The sequence below is a fragment of the Stegodyphus dumicola genome, chromosome X2, assembly GCF_044657685.1.
Source record: "Stegodyphus dumicola isolate Sdum_Otavi_A_Nest chromosome X2, ASM4465768v1".
Classification (NCBI taxonomy): Eukaryota; Metazoa; Arthropoda; class Arachnida; order Araneae; family Eresidae; genus Stegodyphus; species Stegodyphus dumicola.
Window position 1 is genome coordinate 158315222 of NC_140781.1, and position 15920 is coordinate 158331141.

The following is a 15920-nucleotide window of genomic DNA, read 5'->3' on the forward strand; positions in this document are numbered from 1 at the left end:
TCATTTTATTTCAACTGTTATATTTCTTTTTGAATGTACACATTTTATCTTGCCATCCCATATATATTTAATGTTGGAAGACTTTCCATTGTTGAAGACAGTAGAAATTGATTTATCTCAATCTTCAAGAATTTGTATATTAGTAAATATTTCGTTTGATCACATAACATTTCTTGTTTGATTGTCACTGTTATGTGTAATATGAGTATGATATAAATTTTATTAGAAGTTTCTTGACTCAGGTTTAACTTCATCTACCATATATTATTTATGTCTTTACTGTTACTGTTTACTTACCTGTAACATTAAATTTTATGGAAGAGTAGTTCTTCTGCTAATAATTTTAACATAACCTATAAAATTACAGCACCTGTCAGTACTGCAGTTATTTCATGATACAGAACAATTTAATTTGAGAGGAGAAAAGTGTAAAAGAATCTTTATTTTTAAGTGTTTGAATGTGACATTAAAAATAACAGATTTTATAAAGCAATAAGTTTGCCACTTATGGGTTATGTGGTACCAGAATCTACTATAGATAACAATATAACTTCAGTGGTGATCTCACTATTGGTTACTTTGGTTGCTGCTGAGTGAGTAGCAGTCTGGTCTAGTTTATATCTTGATGATTTCTGCATAGCTTCTACTTTCAATATAGAATGAAATGTTAAAAAAAATCATCACAGAGTAAGGTAATGTTTGTTACTCATACTCAGGTTTTCTTTTTTGTGAAGAATAAGGACATGGTTGCAGTAGGGAAGTCAGCATGTATTGACACCACATTGCTATTTTTTTATGCCTCTCCTGTTTTCAGGTAATGGACAAGTACTGAAAATACCCCCTCTCCCATTTTGCACGAAGTAACTAGTGAAATAAATAGGTTTGCTAACTGTTAAAAAAAATCCTGCATTTATTTTCTTTACATTAATTTTCATAGCAAATCCAGCCTTTCAAATATTTTACAAGTATAAATTTTAATAAATTATTTCATTTGATTATTAATTTTACACTGTGTGCTCTTTCCAAAGTATTTTCTTTGAATTTAATACAGCATTCATTTGCATGAGAAGGTAACTTAACTTCCAGGTGTGACAGCTGAGACAAATCAAGATATTGTTTGAACTGCTGTGAAATGTACCGTAAGTGGTAATGTAGTTCTTTTCTCTACACAAATGACATTTGGTTTGGACATCAATAAGTTTATAATTTTTACATTCTTCTCATGATTTCCTACTATATCGATTATGTATTATGTATAATTTGCTACATTATGTTATCTTTAGAGTTGAGCATTCGATATGTAGGTATAATAGGTAGTTTTTATAATTTTTGTTTTGCTTCAACATTTTGAATTTATCAGACTAACTCAACAATGCCAATATCTCCATTTCATACTTGTTATTTGATCATATTTTCTATATTTCACTCATAAATGTGACTTCTTATTACCCTAGTTATACATTTTATTTCTTTTAAAACTGGGGCTTTATGCAATATGTGAATAATTTCTTAGAATAATGATCAGACACACTATAATGTCAGTGGCACATGGATGAGAGGTTGTACTTGATGTTCCACTGATGCTGTAGAGCAGGGGTTCTCAGCAGTATGACCACGGGCACCATGACACCCGCCAATCATTTAACACGTGCCTGCTGATGTGTGATCACAATAAAAAATGTTTTACTTCTCAATAAAATTCTATGGAAAAGTGTTCTCATTTTTAGTGAAATAGAAATTGCATCCAGCACAGATACCAGCACAAAGCGAAATGCGACAAACCTCTCTTTTATTTATTTTTTTTTTATGTGCATGTATTAACTCTCCAACTATAAATTCACCTTGAAAAAGTAAATGGTGCTCGCCGTCCAACAGGTATTCTACAATGTGCTGTTAGGGACAAAATGGTTGGGGACCGCTGCTGTAGAGCATTTGAAAAAATATGACGCTGAACATGAAATTAAAATATTATTCCATTTGTATGGTTTTACTAGGAAAATATAAAGAACTATTTTAACCATTAAAACACTATTTTTGTAATTTGGCTTCTAAGGATGGAAATATCATTTTCCCTGGCAGCAAATATATTAATCAACTTTAAGTCTAGGAGAAAAAAGTCCTAGATTGATATTCATTCTTCCTGCATGTTCATATCGTCGTGCAGTTATTCATGATGCAATATAAACAAGCAACCACATTTGCCACTTTGGCACACATTTAACGACTGCCTTCTTGTTAGTAGAAAAGTACCAAAATCCTCATGATTTTTATGTATGTACATTAAGCAATGAAAAAAAAGCAGTGTTAATTAGTGAATCATTAGTGAAAACTTAATATGATCAGTGAGATCATAGTCATCAGTGAAAAATTGATGTTAAAAATTCAGCATTATTGCACTTTTTTTTAACATTCTGTTACCTTCATTATATTACAGTATTTTTTTTATGCATCACTTTTTTCTACATAAAATTATGTAAGGCTGTGTGACAAGGGTAATTAATTTGCTTCAGGCTAGCAACAAAGAGATGTGGCATTTTTAAAAGATGACTTCAAAAAGAAAATAAAGTTTAATAATAAATATGAATCAGCTTTTTTACCAGCTGTTATAAATATTTTATAATGTTGCATTCATATATAATTAAAAAATGTATTATTTAAAAAAACCTAATTTGAAAAAGTTTTTTAAAATCAGAATGCTACTTGAATTTAAAAATAAGGATTGAGATCCCAAGGAATTAACAATACCAGAGTAAATAATGTTTAGAAGTATTGCAGTGTATTTTCATGGTCATTTGTATTTGTGTATGTCAGTAATGCCTAATTGGTGGTCTAGAGCAAGGTTAACAAAAAGTTATTATTATTGATGGGATTTCCAGATTTAGATATATTTTCATTTTTCTGATAATCGTAGGAAAATCTTTATAACAAAGATTATTTGAAATTAATGCAAGATTCTTGAAATAACAGGGATTATTATTCTTAAATACATACTAAATGTAATGTATATGGCTGCAGCAAGACTCAAGGGTGCAGAGGTTGGCTGTCACGTATATGTCATTATAGTCAGTCATTGTGTATATGCAGTGTGTTAAAGGAGATATAAGTGTTCAGATTTTAAAATTAATTACTTATAAAGAGAGCCAATTTGTGTGTGAATTTGTGCTAATTATTTTTTATTGTTTATTAACAGTTTTTGAAAGTTTAAAGAGAATTGTTCTCAAGCGTGTTTGGCTGTATATTGGGAGGAGTGTACTTTCAAGTAAACCATCCCATTTATTTATGTAAGTTTTATTGTAATATTTTAGTATGTTATGTGAAGTATTTAGTATGTTATGTATATGTTATGGTATGAAATAATTTTTTTGTATCTTTATGTGTGTGTGTGTGTGTGTGTATATTTGTGTGTCTCTCTCTCTCTCTCTCGATATACATATATATACACACACACATGTATAGGCAGTTGCTTTTAGTGACTGTGGCTGTTAGTATTGTTTGAAGTATTTGTTTAATAGACATGCTTCTCACATAATAATCATCAATGTATGTAATTTAAATTGGAAAACCAAAGGTGTTCATATGGTGGAAAATATCTTCATATAACTTTTTCGTATACCAATTTATTGTATCATTTTTAATAGTTTTGGTGTACTTTACACATCCAGCTTTTAAAAATTTTTAAAATGTTAGTCTTAAAAATGTTACAAAATAATGTAATTGAAATTCAGATTTTCTGCTTTTAATTGAAGGTCAAAAGTATATTTCATTTCTATAGTATTGTTACATATTACATATCATATTATTTTGTAAATGTACTCATTTCTGATAGTTTGCTTATTTATTTTTGATTTAAGAATAATGTATTTAAGAATTTTGATTAAAATTACTGTTGTATGGTGCTCTATATCTGTGTATTACCGTGAACAGTTTAATATGGAATTTACACATCATAATAATTAGGTTCCATCATATTTCACATTTTTCTGTTATCAAAGTTTTATTGATAAGAGATACAATGTACATCTGCAGAGAAATTTTAAAATGTATTTTGTTTTATTTTAACATTTTTGCTTCAAATATAGCAAAGAGTTTATCTCTTGTTACTTAGTGCAGGAATTTTTGATTTGTATAGTGTTTCATTTACACACAATTTTTTTTTGAGACTTTTATTGTGGAGGTCAGAATAAAATCAATCCAAAACAAACCACAGCCAGTGTTTGTTTTTAATGATAAAAGAGAAGAAAAAGTGAAGGACTTTTATTCATCATTAATATTCATTAAATTTATTTTGGATACAGAAACATGTAAAACAAGAATACCGTCACCTGGATTCAAACTCTGCATCTCACAATTGCTAGTCGGATGGGCTTCTAACTGCACAATGAAAGCATGCAGTAAGAAAAGACGAAATAATATAAATTTGGCTCATTTAAACGATGAATGAGGAGGAAGGGACTCAATTCAAGCATCACTTATTCAGGAGAATTTTTCAAAGCCAAGAAATGGAAATCTGGAATGCCCTAGCTGGGATTTGAACCCGAGACTTTCCAATGCCAGCTACACATACTTTAACTACACCATGAAGGCACAAGGTAAAAAGGGAATACGTTACTAATTAGTTGTTAGTCTTAATGGCCTTTTTCAACACTTGGAAATAGATACAGAATTTTACTAACTGATGGCTTATTCATTAGCCTGTTTTACAATCATACATCTTAGAGTATTCTGTAAACATTAGAAACACAGTTGGCTTTGTAGAATCATTCTTATGAATTTTTACTGCCCACCAACCTATATATGAGGGTAATGTTTTGTAATGTAACAAAAATTCGCTTTTGAAATTGGTGAATAAGCACGAATTAGGGTCCCAACAACATGTTTTAACTATCTTTACAATGATGTCTAGTGGTATGTGTGTGATGATTTTTTCATCATAGAAGCAAATTATTTTTATAACAGTGTTTCATTTGTAAAGCTTCAAAACTCTTGTAATACAAACATGTTATCAAAAAATGCATTTGTTATTCACTTGCACCGTTAATGATGACAAGGCACAAGAGCAAATAGCAAATTATAAAAGACCTAGTTGTTTACTTTTTATTGATCCTGAAACAAATAAAGTCACTATTCAGGTGTAGTTCCAAAAACAAATGAGCATTTTTAACTGTTATCTAAATATTACAGGAATATATGTGTGGACCAAATTGAATTTAAACTTTTGATACTAAGGAATGATGTTGAACAAAAATTATGGTATTGATTTCAAAGTATGTATTTATATATTATGAACACTTAATTTTCTTTAATTAAAAACCTATTAAATTATATGCTATTTAAGTGCCTTATAAAATATGATTTTTGGTAGAATGAAATAAATGGGGAGTATACTAGATTATGTTTATATAAATTAAAAAAAGTTTTTACACATGGTCAATTATACCTAATCAAATATAATCCAAAATTTTATACAGACCTTCCTATTCATTGGAACAAAAAATAGATTTAATTTGCAAACGATCTTTCGGAACTGATACTTGCCTTAATTGTGCTATTTAACACATGGAAATGATAAGAGGTCACGTGCTAGCCACTTAAGATTTGTTAAAATATAATTTGTAGATGGTTTATACAATGTTACCTCCTTATGTTACACTTGGGAAAGATATCTTGCATCCAAATTTCTGTTTGCTTGAATTTTCAGGAAAATGCTTATTAGTTGTGAGCCAAAACGTAGACAGTTGTAGGGTCATTATTTAAATGAATCAATTATTATGATGTGGATTTTTATTTTAAGTTATTTTCGTTTTCATCACCACCATGCAAACGAGTTAGGTAGTAATAAATTTGAGTTTTTGGATTATAAGACAGAGCGTGTTTCTGGCCTGTGCATACATGCTACATTTAGTTTCTTCCAGCTTTGATCATTGTGATTTTAAGCTTTGTGTTATTTGTGACAAATTGATTTTGGTGCTCTGGTTAGAATTACTGAGCCAGCTTAGAGTAAGATTTAAAGTGTGCAATTTTTGACTTCTGTATTATGTTTCAACTTGAATTTGACTGTTCTGTTTATTTACATCATCACGAGCTGTGCCTGATATTGTTATTACAAGAAAGTGTGTTTATGTTCTAAATTCTGTTTAAATAAAAAGTTTTTTTAAGCTTTTCAATGACTATAGTTATTCCAGACATAGCAGTAATACATTTTACACCGGTTTCAGATTAAGTAAAACCCCATACAGTGCTCGTTTTATGCCATTGATAACAAAAGCTACTAATGGCCAAGCAGTGAGATTGCTGAACATTGGTAATTTGACTTGGACTCCTGGCAAACATGCTTTCTGCAAGGGAATTTTAGTGGTTTCCCCATGTTTAATATGAATATGAGCCAGTTTTCCCTATGCTCCTCAAAAGCATAATTTCAATTTGTCAGTTAGCCAATGAATGATATGCTTAAGTCTAAATAATTTAGTCTTGCGCATGCTGTGTGTAATGAGGACTAGTTCATCCCTTTGCATGGTTTAAACACGAAATTCCTATGCCTGTATGTTTTATTTCAAAATCAAGGCTCACAGGAATACTTTTATGAACATGAATTAAAATATGTTATTATAAGTCAAAGTTAATGTCCCCTTTAAAGAGTGTGAGAAAATTTAAAACATTAATTTCCTTCAAACTCTTTCATAGCAAAGTTGCTCGTGTCATCTGCACATTCAGACATCGTCAAGTCCCCCAAACCACCTGTGTCTATTTTCTACCTAGTGCTTTTCTCCATCATGTTATAGGGCAAAGCACTAGGTCGAAAATAGACATGGCTTATTGTTTTTGGGAGTTGTTAAATGACATGTCATTCTTTTGAAGGGACTAAAGTAGCTGTGTTATTTGATAGTGCCTTAGCTCTGGTCTGTATCAGCTAAAGTCATAAAAAATATGAAATATTTTCCCCCTGATATATTTTCTGAGAAATTATCTGCTATGATACTAAAGATGTAGATGCTATTAACTAATTATTAAAATGGCAAGTCTATTAAGAAAAAATGCTCAGTCAGCATCTTCTCCTCTGCTACCGGCAGTGTCTGTTATTAAGTTGAAATATGCTACATAGCATGCAAAATCATGCATATGACAAAGTCAGACCTATGATTACACATCTCATATTTGCAGAATATGTAGGTTTGGTGACTTGTTTAAAGTGATGTCATACTTTCTTTCATTTTGCATTCTGAGGAATTATTTGCTTCTTATAAATTGTTTTTCATAATGTTTTATCAAAATTATTACAAAGACATCATTCAGAAGTAGTGAAGCAGCAGTGAGTGATCAGAAGAGTGGAAGCCACTCAGTTCCAGTCAGATGACTTTAACATTCCTCAAAACATTATTTCTGAATTTTGGAATTGACTCCTAGATGCAGGACATATTTGTTGGGGAGAAGGTCCAGGTCTTTTAAAGGTAGCCATGCCTCATGGTTACTATATGATATTGCAAAGATGCATGTGGAAACCAAGATCCATAGAACAGGTTAGCTCACTTGGGTAAACAAACGAAAAGCCAGAAATTTAAATCAAGGCCATTTATGCTGTACTTAACTCCCTATCCAATATTTAAAGCTGCACCAACTTGTCTCTTAATTTTTGGAAACTAGTTTGGCTGAGATTAGGTTTATTTATGTTGCTAGGGCCTTATTTTGGTCCTTTCGCTTCTATTTTCTTGAGAAATTTTTTTCAATATTTTTTTCGGAAGCTGTTTTATATTTTAAAGAATTTTGCATTCAAAGCAAAAGTTATAAAAATAAATGCTCACCTGTAATCTTCATTGAATATTTTTAACATAGAAACAATAGTAATAAGAATCCGATCCAGATCCATGAAATTCTTTTCATTAGCAAACAGTAATATGCAGTAATTTAAATAGTACAGTAACTTTTCTGTATTTTGAAAAGTAATTAAAATATTCAAATAAAGTTTCCCTAAATTTAAATGCGGCAGACATCTGTATATGATAGATTTACATGATAATCTAAATATCCTTGCTGATAAGAAACATAAATCCATCCACAAAAAATATGAATATGATATGACTTTATTTACATATTCCTTTCCATAACTTAAAGTTTTCAGTTTCATGTATACTTCACAAATACCGTAATTTTGCACGTATAGTCCGATTTTATATAAAAAAATTTCAAAAATCGTCGGATAGTCCGCGGACTATACGTCCGAAATTGAGTTTTTTTAATACGACGATATTAATGTATTTTAGAAACAAAGAACTAAGTATAAATAGAAAAAAAGTACTTGCTTACTAATATACCTTCAGAAATAAAACGCTAAATACAAATAAAAACAGTGCTTACTAATTAATCATATATTAATTAATCACACATTCTACCACATTCAGGAAAACCTTCAAAGTCTGATTCATCGGTATCAGAATTAAACAGTTCTAATATATTTTCGGGAAGAGTGTCCGAAAGTTCATTTTCAGCATCACTATCTTCACTGTCAGTAATTTCCTCGCTTTCACTAACAATCCTGGCTTTTATAAATCCCGATCGGATGGTTGACACTTTAACACTTTTCCAGGATTTATCGACCCATTCGGCAACTTCACTGTATGAAGCGCGTCTCATATTTCCTCCTTTTGTGAAAGTATGTAAACCTTCCGACATCCAGATCTCCCAGCAAGCACGTACGTGGGACTTGAAACTTTTGTTCACGCTAATATCCAGAGGTTGCAGGATTTTTGTTAAACCTCCTGGAATAACGCTAAGTTCAGCACCTATTTTTTTTTTTTTTTTTAGCTTCTGCCTTTACACTGTCTTTTATGTGCGCCCTCATGGAATCCATAATTAGTACTCCTTTGGAATTGAAAAAGGCACCTTCTCTCTTCTTCCAAACTTCTTGAAACCAATCGAGCATAATGTCCTCGTTGCACCAACCTTTTTCATTGCACCGTGTTACGACGCTTCGAGGAAAATTTTACTTGGGAATTGTTTTTCTCTTAAAGATTAAGAGCGGCTTCAACTTTGTGCCGTCAGCACAGCAGGCGAGCATCACTGTGGATTGGGTCTTTTCTTGACCAGTTGTTGTTATTGATATTGTTTTCACTCCACAAGTATCGACGGTGCGATTCGGTGGGCAATCAAATGTTAATGGAACTTCGTCCATATTTATAATATTTTTTAGGGAATACTTCCCTTCTGCAATAACTTTCCTTGTAAACTGAAGGAAAGAAGCTTTTTTTTCATCTACGTCGTCCGGAACAGCCTGACACATTATCGTTCTGGTGCGAACTCTCAAGTTTTTATGACGCATGAAGCGGTAAACCCAATTTATCCCTCCCTTGAAATCCGTTATCTGCATCTCTTCTGCCATGGACTTCGCTCGGATACGGATTTTAACTGTTGAAATGGAGCATCCGGCATTTCTTTGGTCGAGAACCCATCTCAGTAAATTTTCCTCTAAAGCTGTCCATTTTACTTTTCCGTGCCGATTGGATCGCTTTCTTCCCATGCTTTTTAACACATCCTTTTGTTTGCGCCAATTTCTCACCGCTTTCTCGTCCACTTCAAAATAAAGGCCCGCTGCTCTATTTCCATCTTTTTCAGCTTTCTCAACTACCTTGAGTTTAAACTCGGCAGTAAAAGTCCGGCGATGTTTCATCAACGTCATCGAAGATGAAAGACAAAATACGAAAACAAAATACTGTGCAACGTGATATCCTCGTGATAAGTGGTAATGAAATGTGACCTTTGACCCCACTCACTCGGTGTTGCCAAACCACGCTATAAGTAAACGAATCACGTTTTTTTTCGTACTTCAGGCCTCCAGGTACACAAGCACTAAGGCTCCTAAAAATCGAGCTGACGCATCAACTACTTTTCCCCCTCCCGGCAGTTGCGCTAAAGCAGTGCGAAGGATACTGGGATACAAGACTGTGGTTGCGCTGAGTGCTCATATCCGGCATCGCTTGATGCGCCAGGCTGGAGTTTAGGAGCTCTACTTCCTACTACTCATTTGTTCTGCACTATGCTCTATGGTTTACTATCGATACGATACATACGAATGTTTTCTTGAAATCTCGCGCTTTTTTTATATTTGATCATCGGCAGTTCACGACAGCGTGTTTTTTAAATTTCAACGATTTTAACCGTGAACAACCAGCGTATTATCCGCACTGGTGGATAGTCCGCAGCTTCAAAAATTCGCATTTTAAACACAGATAGTCCGTGGACTATACGCGCGAAATTACGGTACTTCATATTCATTCATACTGTTCATATTTAAATACTTGTAATAGAATGCCCAGAAACATTAAAGAATCAATCAATTTAAGGAATATGAAAATTCAAAACAACTTGCACCACTGCTATTAAATATTAAATCACTTAATTAAACAGGAATTTAAACATTAGTTAAACACAACATTTTATTAATTTAACCCTTTGACGCACGTGATATTATTTTTATAATTTTTTTAACTAAAAAATCTAGAAATTTAATATTATGATCCTAGAGACAAATAATATATGAATTTAAAAAAAAGCTACTCTTGCCCATTGTTCTGTGGGTGGTGGTCGTACTGTGAAACCACTGCGCGTCTAGGACTTTGAAACTTACCTAGGTAGTAGGGGGGAAAGTTACCTTCCTCCGTGCACGTTTCCAATAAATGACGAAATTTACGAATTTTAAAAAAATGTATGCAGGAATTGCGTAATATATAATTTTTTTGCATTATTTTTCAAAGTAAATCATCAGAAAAAATTAAAAAATAAGCATTTATGTAATTTTTCTATAACAGTGAGAATATAAGTACCTACGTTATAAGGACGTTTGACTAAATGGATTAAAAAACTCAGTAAAATAAGGATAAAAAAAAAGACTCAGTGTTTTTTTTTTTTTTTTTAATTTCAAAGAGCAAATATTTTTTGTGACACTGTTCAAATCATGTTTTGTCTTTTAGGTACATGCATAGACCCACATTGTACGTTTCTCACATGTGTCTTTTTCTATGAGGTTTCTTTCTTGTGCTACAAAATGTACACTGCCTGGATCTAAATTTCACTGGTCCAGCGTTATTTAGTTTCTTTTCATCTGGCACATGAAATTTGTGTTTTTTTAATGTTAATGGAGGGGGCTTGGTCTTTGTGGCTTTGGTACGGATCATTTGTTTCCCATTCATACTTATTTTATTCGTATTTTGTCCCAGAATATTCAAAAAATATTTTTAATTTAAATAAAACTTTACGCAATTTCTATTTTTAATTATAGCAAAGTATATTTACAAAGTATTTAAATTTAAACCACAGGAAATAATTTATAAAATCACAATACTAGCTTGGGGAGCAAGTGTGTTGAGGTTAGAGAACAGTGTCTGGAAAAGAAAGACCTTTTTACTGCGCAGGTGCATGTATTGTTTAGTAATAAAATAACTCTGTGGTTTAAAAACCTCTTACCTATATTCGGGTAAAAATAAACATTCCTATTTGAGAAGCAAGCAAACGTCATTGTGAACAGCAGTGGTTTCAAGGCACGACCACCGAGCCTCTAGAGCTAGTGACACAATGCTCTAGTTGTGCAGTGGTCGTGCCTTGAAACCACAAAGGAAATGCCATACATACAGAGGTTTTTTTTTAAATATATGCAGTTTAATTATTGCTATTTTTTATTGTTTATGATAGAAATCGTTATATGCGATGAATAACTTTTGAAATTTACAGTTGTTTATATAAAAGGAAGTTGTCTCGTTGAAAACGAATTTTAAAAGCTATCTGATTTGAAGTACTAAGACCTAAAACATGTATGATTCTACAGTCATTTTGTGTTATTTAGAGGTGAAAGATCACTAATCAATTGATTTTCACTCAAAAATTTTGGAACGAAGAGGAGAAAAAAAATTCGAAAATTTGTGGTTTCACGGCGCGATCACCGCTCGTCGAAGGGTTGAACAATAAATCACTATACACTATAAATTTCTTTAGCTATAAAATGATAGGCTTTGCTGATTATTTTTTATTTTGCCTACATTATTGGTGCATAATGCAATCGCTCCGCGTGTACCAACCATTCTGCTATATAAATTTAATAATATTTGTTATAAAATTAATTTTCAGTCACATACAAATTTACACTTGGCTTAAATTAATGCAAAAAAAAAAAAAAAAAAAGGCAGGGGGAACGTTGCGGCGCGCAACGAACAGGAAGTTGATCTGTCAGCACTATCGTTATCTTCAGGGCAGATGTTTTTATTTTATTCGGCTTATAAATCAAATTCCTCATCATTATAAATATCACGAATACAAATCAAATAGTTTTCTGGTTGCAATTTTCTAATTTCGGTTATGCATAATGTATGCTTTACGCATTCGCACGTTGAAAGAAATGTGTAATAAAGTAAACAAATAAATATTAAGCCTTTTTTTTTTTGTAAATTTTGATACCCTTTAGATCATAATTGCTCATTATTTTATAAATTACGGTTTCATATTTTTAATTTTATAATTTCTGCATGCTATCTTACCAGATTTAAACTGATGATCTATAATCCAGAAAAATCGATAATCTGGAATCGCCGAAGTCCCGACGAGTCCGGATTAAAGACTTTTGACTGTATTGCAAAAATATATTTACAACTGTTTAGCTACTGATATAAGTTAAAGCAGAATGAAAATTAAGAACTTGAATACATTAATTCAGTTGTAAAAGTTTGAGTTATGATCTGAACTTATTGGTAAGGGGGACTGTATAATAACAAATATGCTTTCAAAATTTTTGTTTATGCTTTACATTTTGATTCTTAGAAATATTCAGAATCCAATATTCAGAGTGATCTAATAGCCAGACCACCAGTAATTTTTTTTCTTTCAATGTCTAGGAATGGAGTATATACTAATATTCTAGAAAAAAGCTGGTCTATCTTAAAAGTAATTTTTCTCTGAACTAACTCAGATTCCTGCTGCTTATCACTCTCAAACACCTGTTGGCTAGGAAATCGCATCATTTCAAATGACGGTCCATAGATTAGTGTTAGCCACGACCAGCTGTTGAGTATCTTTGGAAAGTGCTTTGCAAAACCTGACTTGATTGAATGAAGATCAAGGTTACATGAAACCAAAGTGAAGTTCTTATTAGAGCCTTTAATAAGGAGGAGCAATGCAGTCTGCCATTTTTAAGCTAAGCAGCTCCTCATTTCCACGGGGCTTGGTATCGGGCACCCCTCTGTAATTTTTTTTAGCACATCTTTTGCTTATTGTAATAGAGCTTAGATAAACTGTTATATAATGATAATTTAGAATAAAAAAGATTAAATTTTTTTAAGAACACAGCTTCAATTTTTACAAAACCTAAATTTGCACTCTTTGTATTTCAAAAAAGAAATTAAGATGTCAAACTATTACTACACCTGCTTTTATATCTAAGTTCCAATCACTAACTTACTTGAAGTGAGTTGTGTTCACTATGTTTTGCATATTTAGCAATTTTCATTTAAATTTTCATTCAAAATTTAGCAAAATTCAATGATGCATATTATGGAATTTGCAAAAGATGTAACAATTAGCACAATTCTACAGCTTATAAACTTCAAAATGATGTGTATCTGCCATTCTTTTATAGAGGCTCAAGTTGTTATGAATGTGTTGTGATGTCAAGTTAATCATTACAGTAAATAAACTGGGTGGGGGATATTATCAGAAGTGGTTGACAGCAAAATATGTAGGGACCTTTTCCAGTTAATAGAAATTTTTGAAGAAATGTGGAGAAGTGGTAATAAATAAAAATGATGTAACAAAAGTTCTCCATTGCAGTGACGGTGCCTCAAGTGTCAGTCAACTAACCGATGGTGAAAACTGCTATATAGTATAAAATTGAAAATATTGCTGCTGATAATGAACGGGAAGAGGTTTTTGAGAAAAAAGATTTCGATTGGCAATGTAGTGGGAATTCTGACTATAGCAGTTTCAGCACTTGAAGAGTGGAACATTATAATTGAGCAAGAAATTTTGCCTGTTAGACAGGAAGTACAAAAGTGAATTAGCACAAAAATGAAATAACAAATTTATAGTAAACAAAATATTTCAGAAAACAAATAAATAAAGAAGAGTTTTTTGTAAATTTTGATTCTGTAGTCATACATTCTATGAATAAAATTGCACCAAGGTGAATTTTCAAATTACTTTTTAAATTTGATTTTCAGCCATAATTTGAGTAGCAAAATTGAAATAGAGGAGGAAAAAATGGCTTGCCATTTAAAAAAAAGTACATGTAGACTGATGTTATACAATGTAGATATATATCCTAAGTTGCACTTTTGAGACATGAGAAACTAAAGTTGAATTTCATCAATCAGCCAAGTAGACTGGGAGATGTAGAACTGTCCCCTTTTTTTCTCTAGTGAGTGGGCATGCAAGTGTTTGTGCAATGAAGTAAGCTTGTATAATTCACCTTCATAGACATGAAAGTTATGTGATGCAAAAAAGAAAAGCTGTGTATTTAAATAAACAGGAAAACGTCAGAAATTTTGTATCATAGTTATAAATATTCAGTGTATAGTTTAATATATTTATATAATTAAAATTTAAATAAGTGACATTTAATTTAAGTATATATTATTTATTATATAATTCACTTTCACAGACAGTAAAATTACACAATGTAAAAAAGAAAAGCACTGTTTTTATATAAATGGGATAAGAGGTGGAAAGTTTGTTTCATAGTTTTAAATATTCGTCGTAGAATTTAATGTATTTATGTAATTAAAATCTAAATAAGTGACATTCCATTCAAGTATATATTATTAATAAATTTGTAGTTATTTAGAACAGGCACAGAAATTTGAAATGAATAAAAAATTACATACCTTAGGGGGATCATTAATTGTGATCATTTTTCTTTCAGTTACAGAGACTAGACAGCTTTATTATTATTATTAAATTATTAGTATGATAAAATGTTCAGCAGTTCTGGATATTGTGAATAAAAATCTCTTTGAAAAGATATGATAGAAAAATAGGTAAGAAAAATGGGGTACTAAAAGTGTGTATAAGCTCCATGTTTGCATCGGTATATGTTATAGATGGGCAACCAGCTCTGGCATTGTCTTGCACTAAATCTCTGCCTTCATGAAACCTTTTGTGCCAATCGAAAACATGACTTCTTCTTGAAAGTGCCTTGCCTGCATGTGCTTGCTTAATCATGTTCCACATTTCACAAGGAGATATCCTGAGGTTAACGCAGAACTTAATGTTCACTCTGCTCACAATCAGCAACCATTGTGTCACCTTAAAAAATGCAACAACAATCTGAACAGTATGTTGCTAAGCACGGCCCTGCCCCTAGTAAGTGTGCATGGGAACATGGCCAAGGTCATGTCGAGTAAGAATATTTACTAGGTCACATTAAAAAAATTGTTTTTTAGTACTGCCGACTCAAAAATAAAATAAAATAAAAATAAAAAAATAAGTCCTGGAACTTTTCTGACAAAGGATGTAAGTAATGCAAATAAATAATGTAAATCTATATAAATAAGTAATATAAATAAATTATATATATATATATATATATATATATAAATCCTTTTTCAATGACAGAAATTATTTTATGCATTATATTGAATGTGAATTTTGTTTCTGTAACGAAAATCAAACATTATAGGATCTTACCCTTTTAGGCCACATAAACTCTTCTAGATCCTATTAAGAAACCTGATGACTTCTCACACAGGCTTGAAAAAATATCAGCTCAGAAGAAGGTGAAAATAACCCTTTATTATTTTCAACCATGAACAGAAAGGCACGTACTTCGTGCTTTACAATAACACTGACAACTTGTGGTGGATCTTAAGAATCTTTATACAATAAATTCAAGCCTAAAAAAGAGTAGTGCTGGATTAGCACCTTCAAGTTAAGGCTAACTAGGTTGACTCAAC

General features: G+C 31.6%; 1 protein-coding gene across 10 annotated transcripts in view; it reads left to right on the plus strand.

Moving 5' to 3' along the window:
* Positions 1-15920, plus strand: part of LOC118183397 (nipped-B-like protein A) — an 83459-nt gene that overhangs the window by 13944 nt on the left and 53595 nt on the right. For 6 of the 10 annotated variants that reach the window (XR_004757228.2, XM_035352920.2, XM_035352919.2 and 3 more), the window contains one exon: positions 3191-3281. The gene's annotated coding sequence lies outside the window, so the exon portion shown is untranslated. Of the gene's footprint in view, positions 1-3190; positions 4590-15920 lie in introns of all 10 variants that reach the window. The other 4 variants (XM_035352917.2, XM_035352912.2, XM_085809837.1 and 1 more) reach the window with 2 other exon arrangements.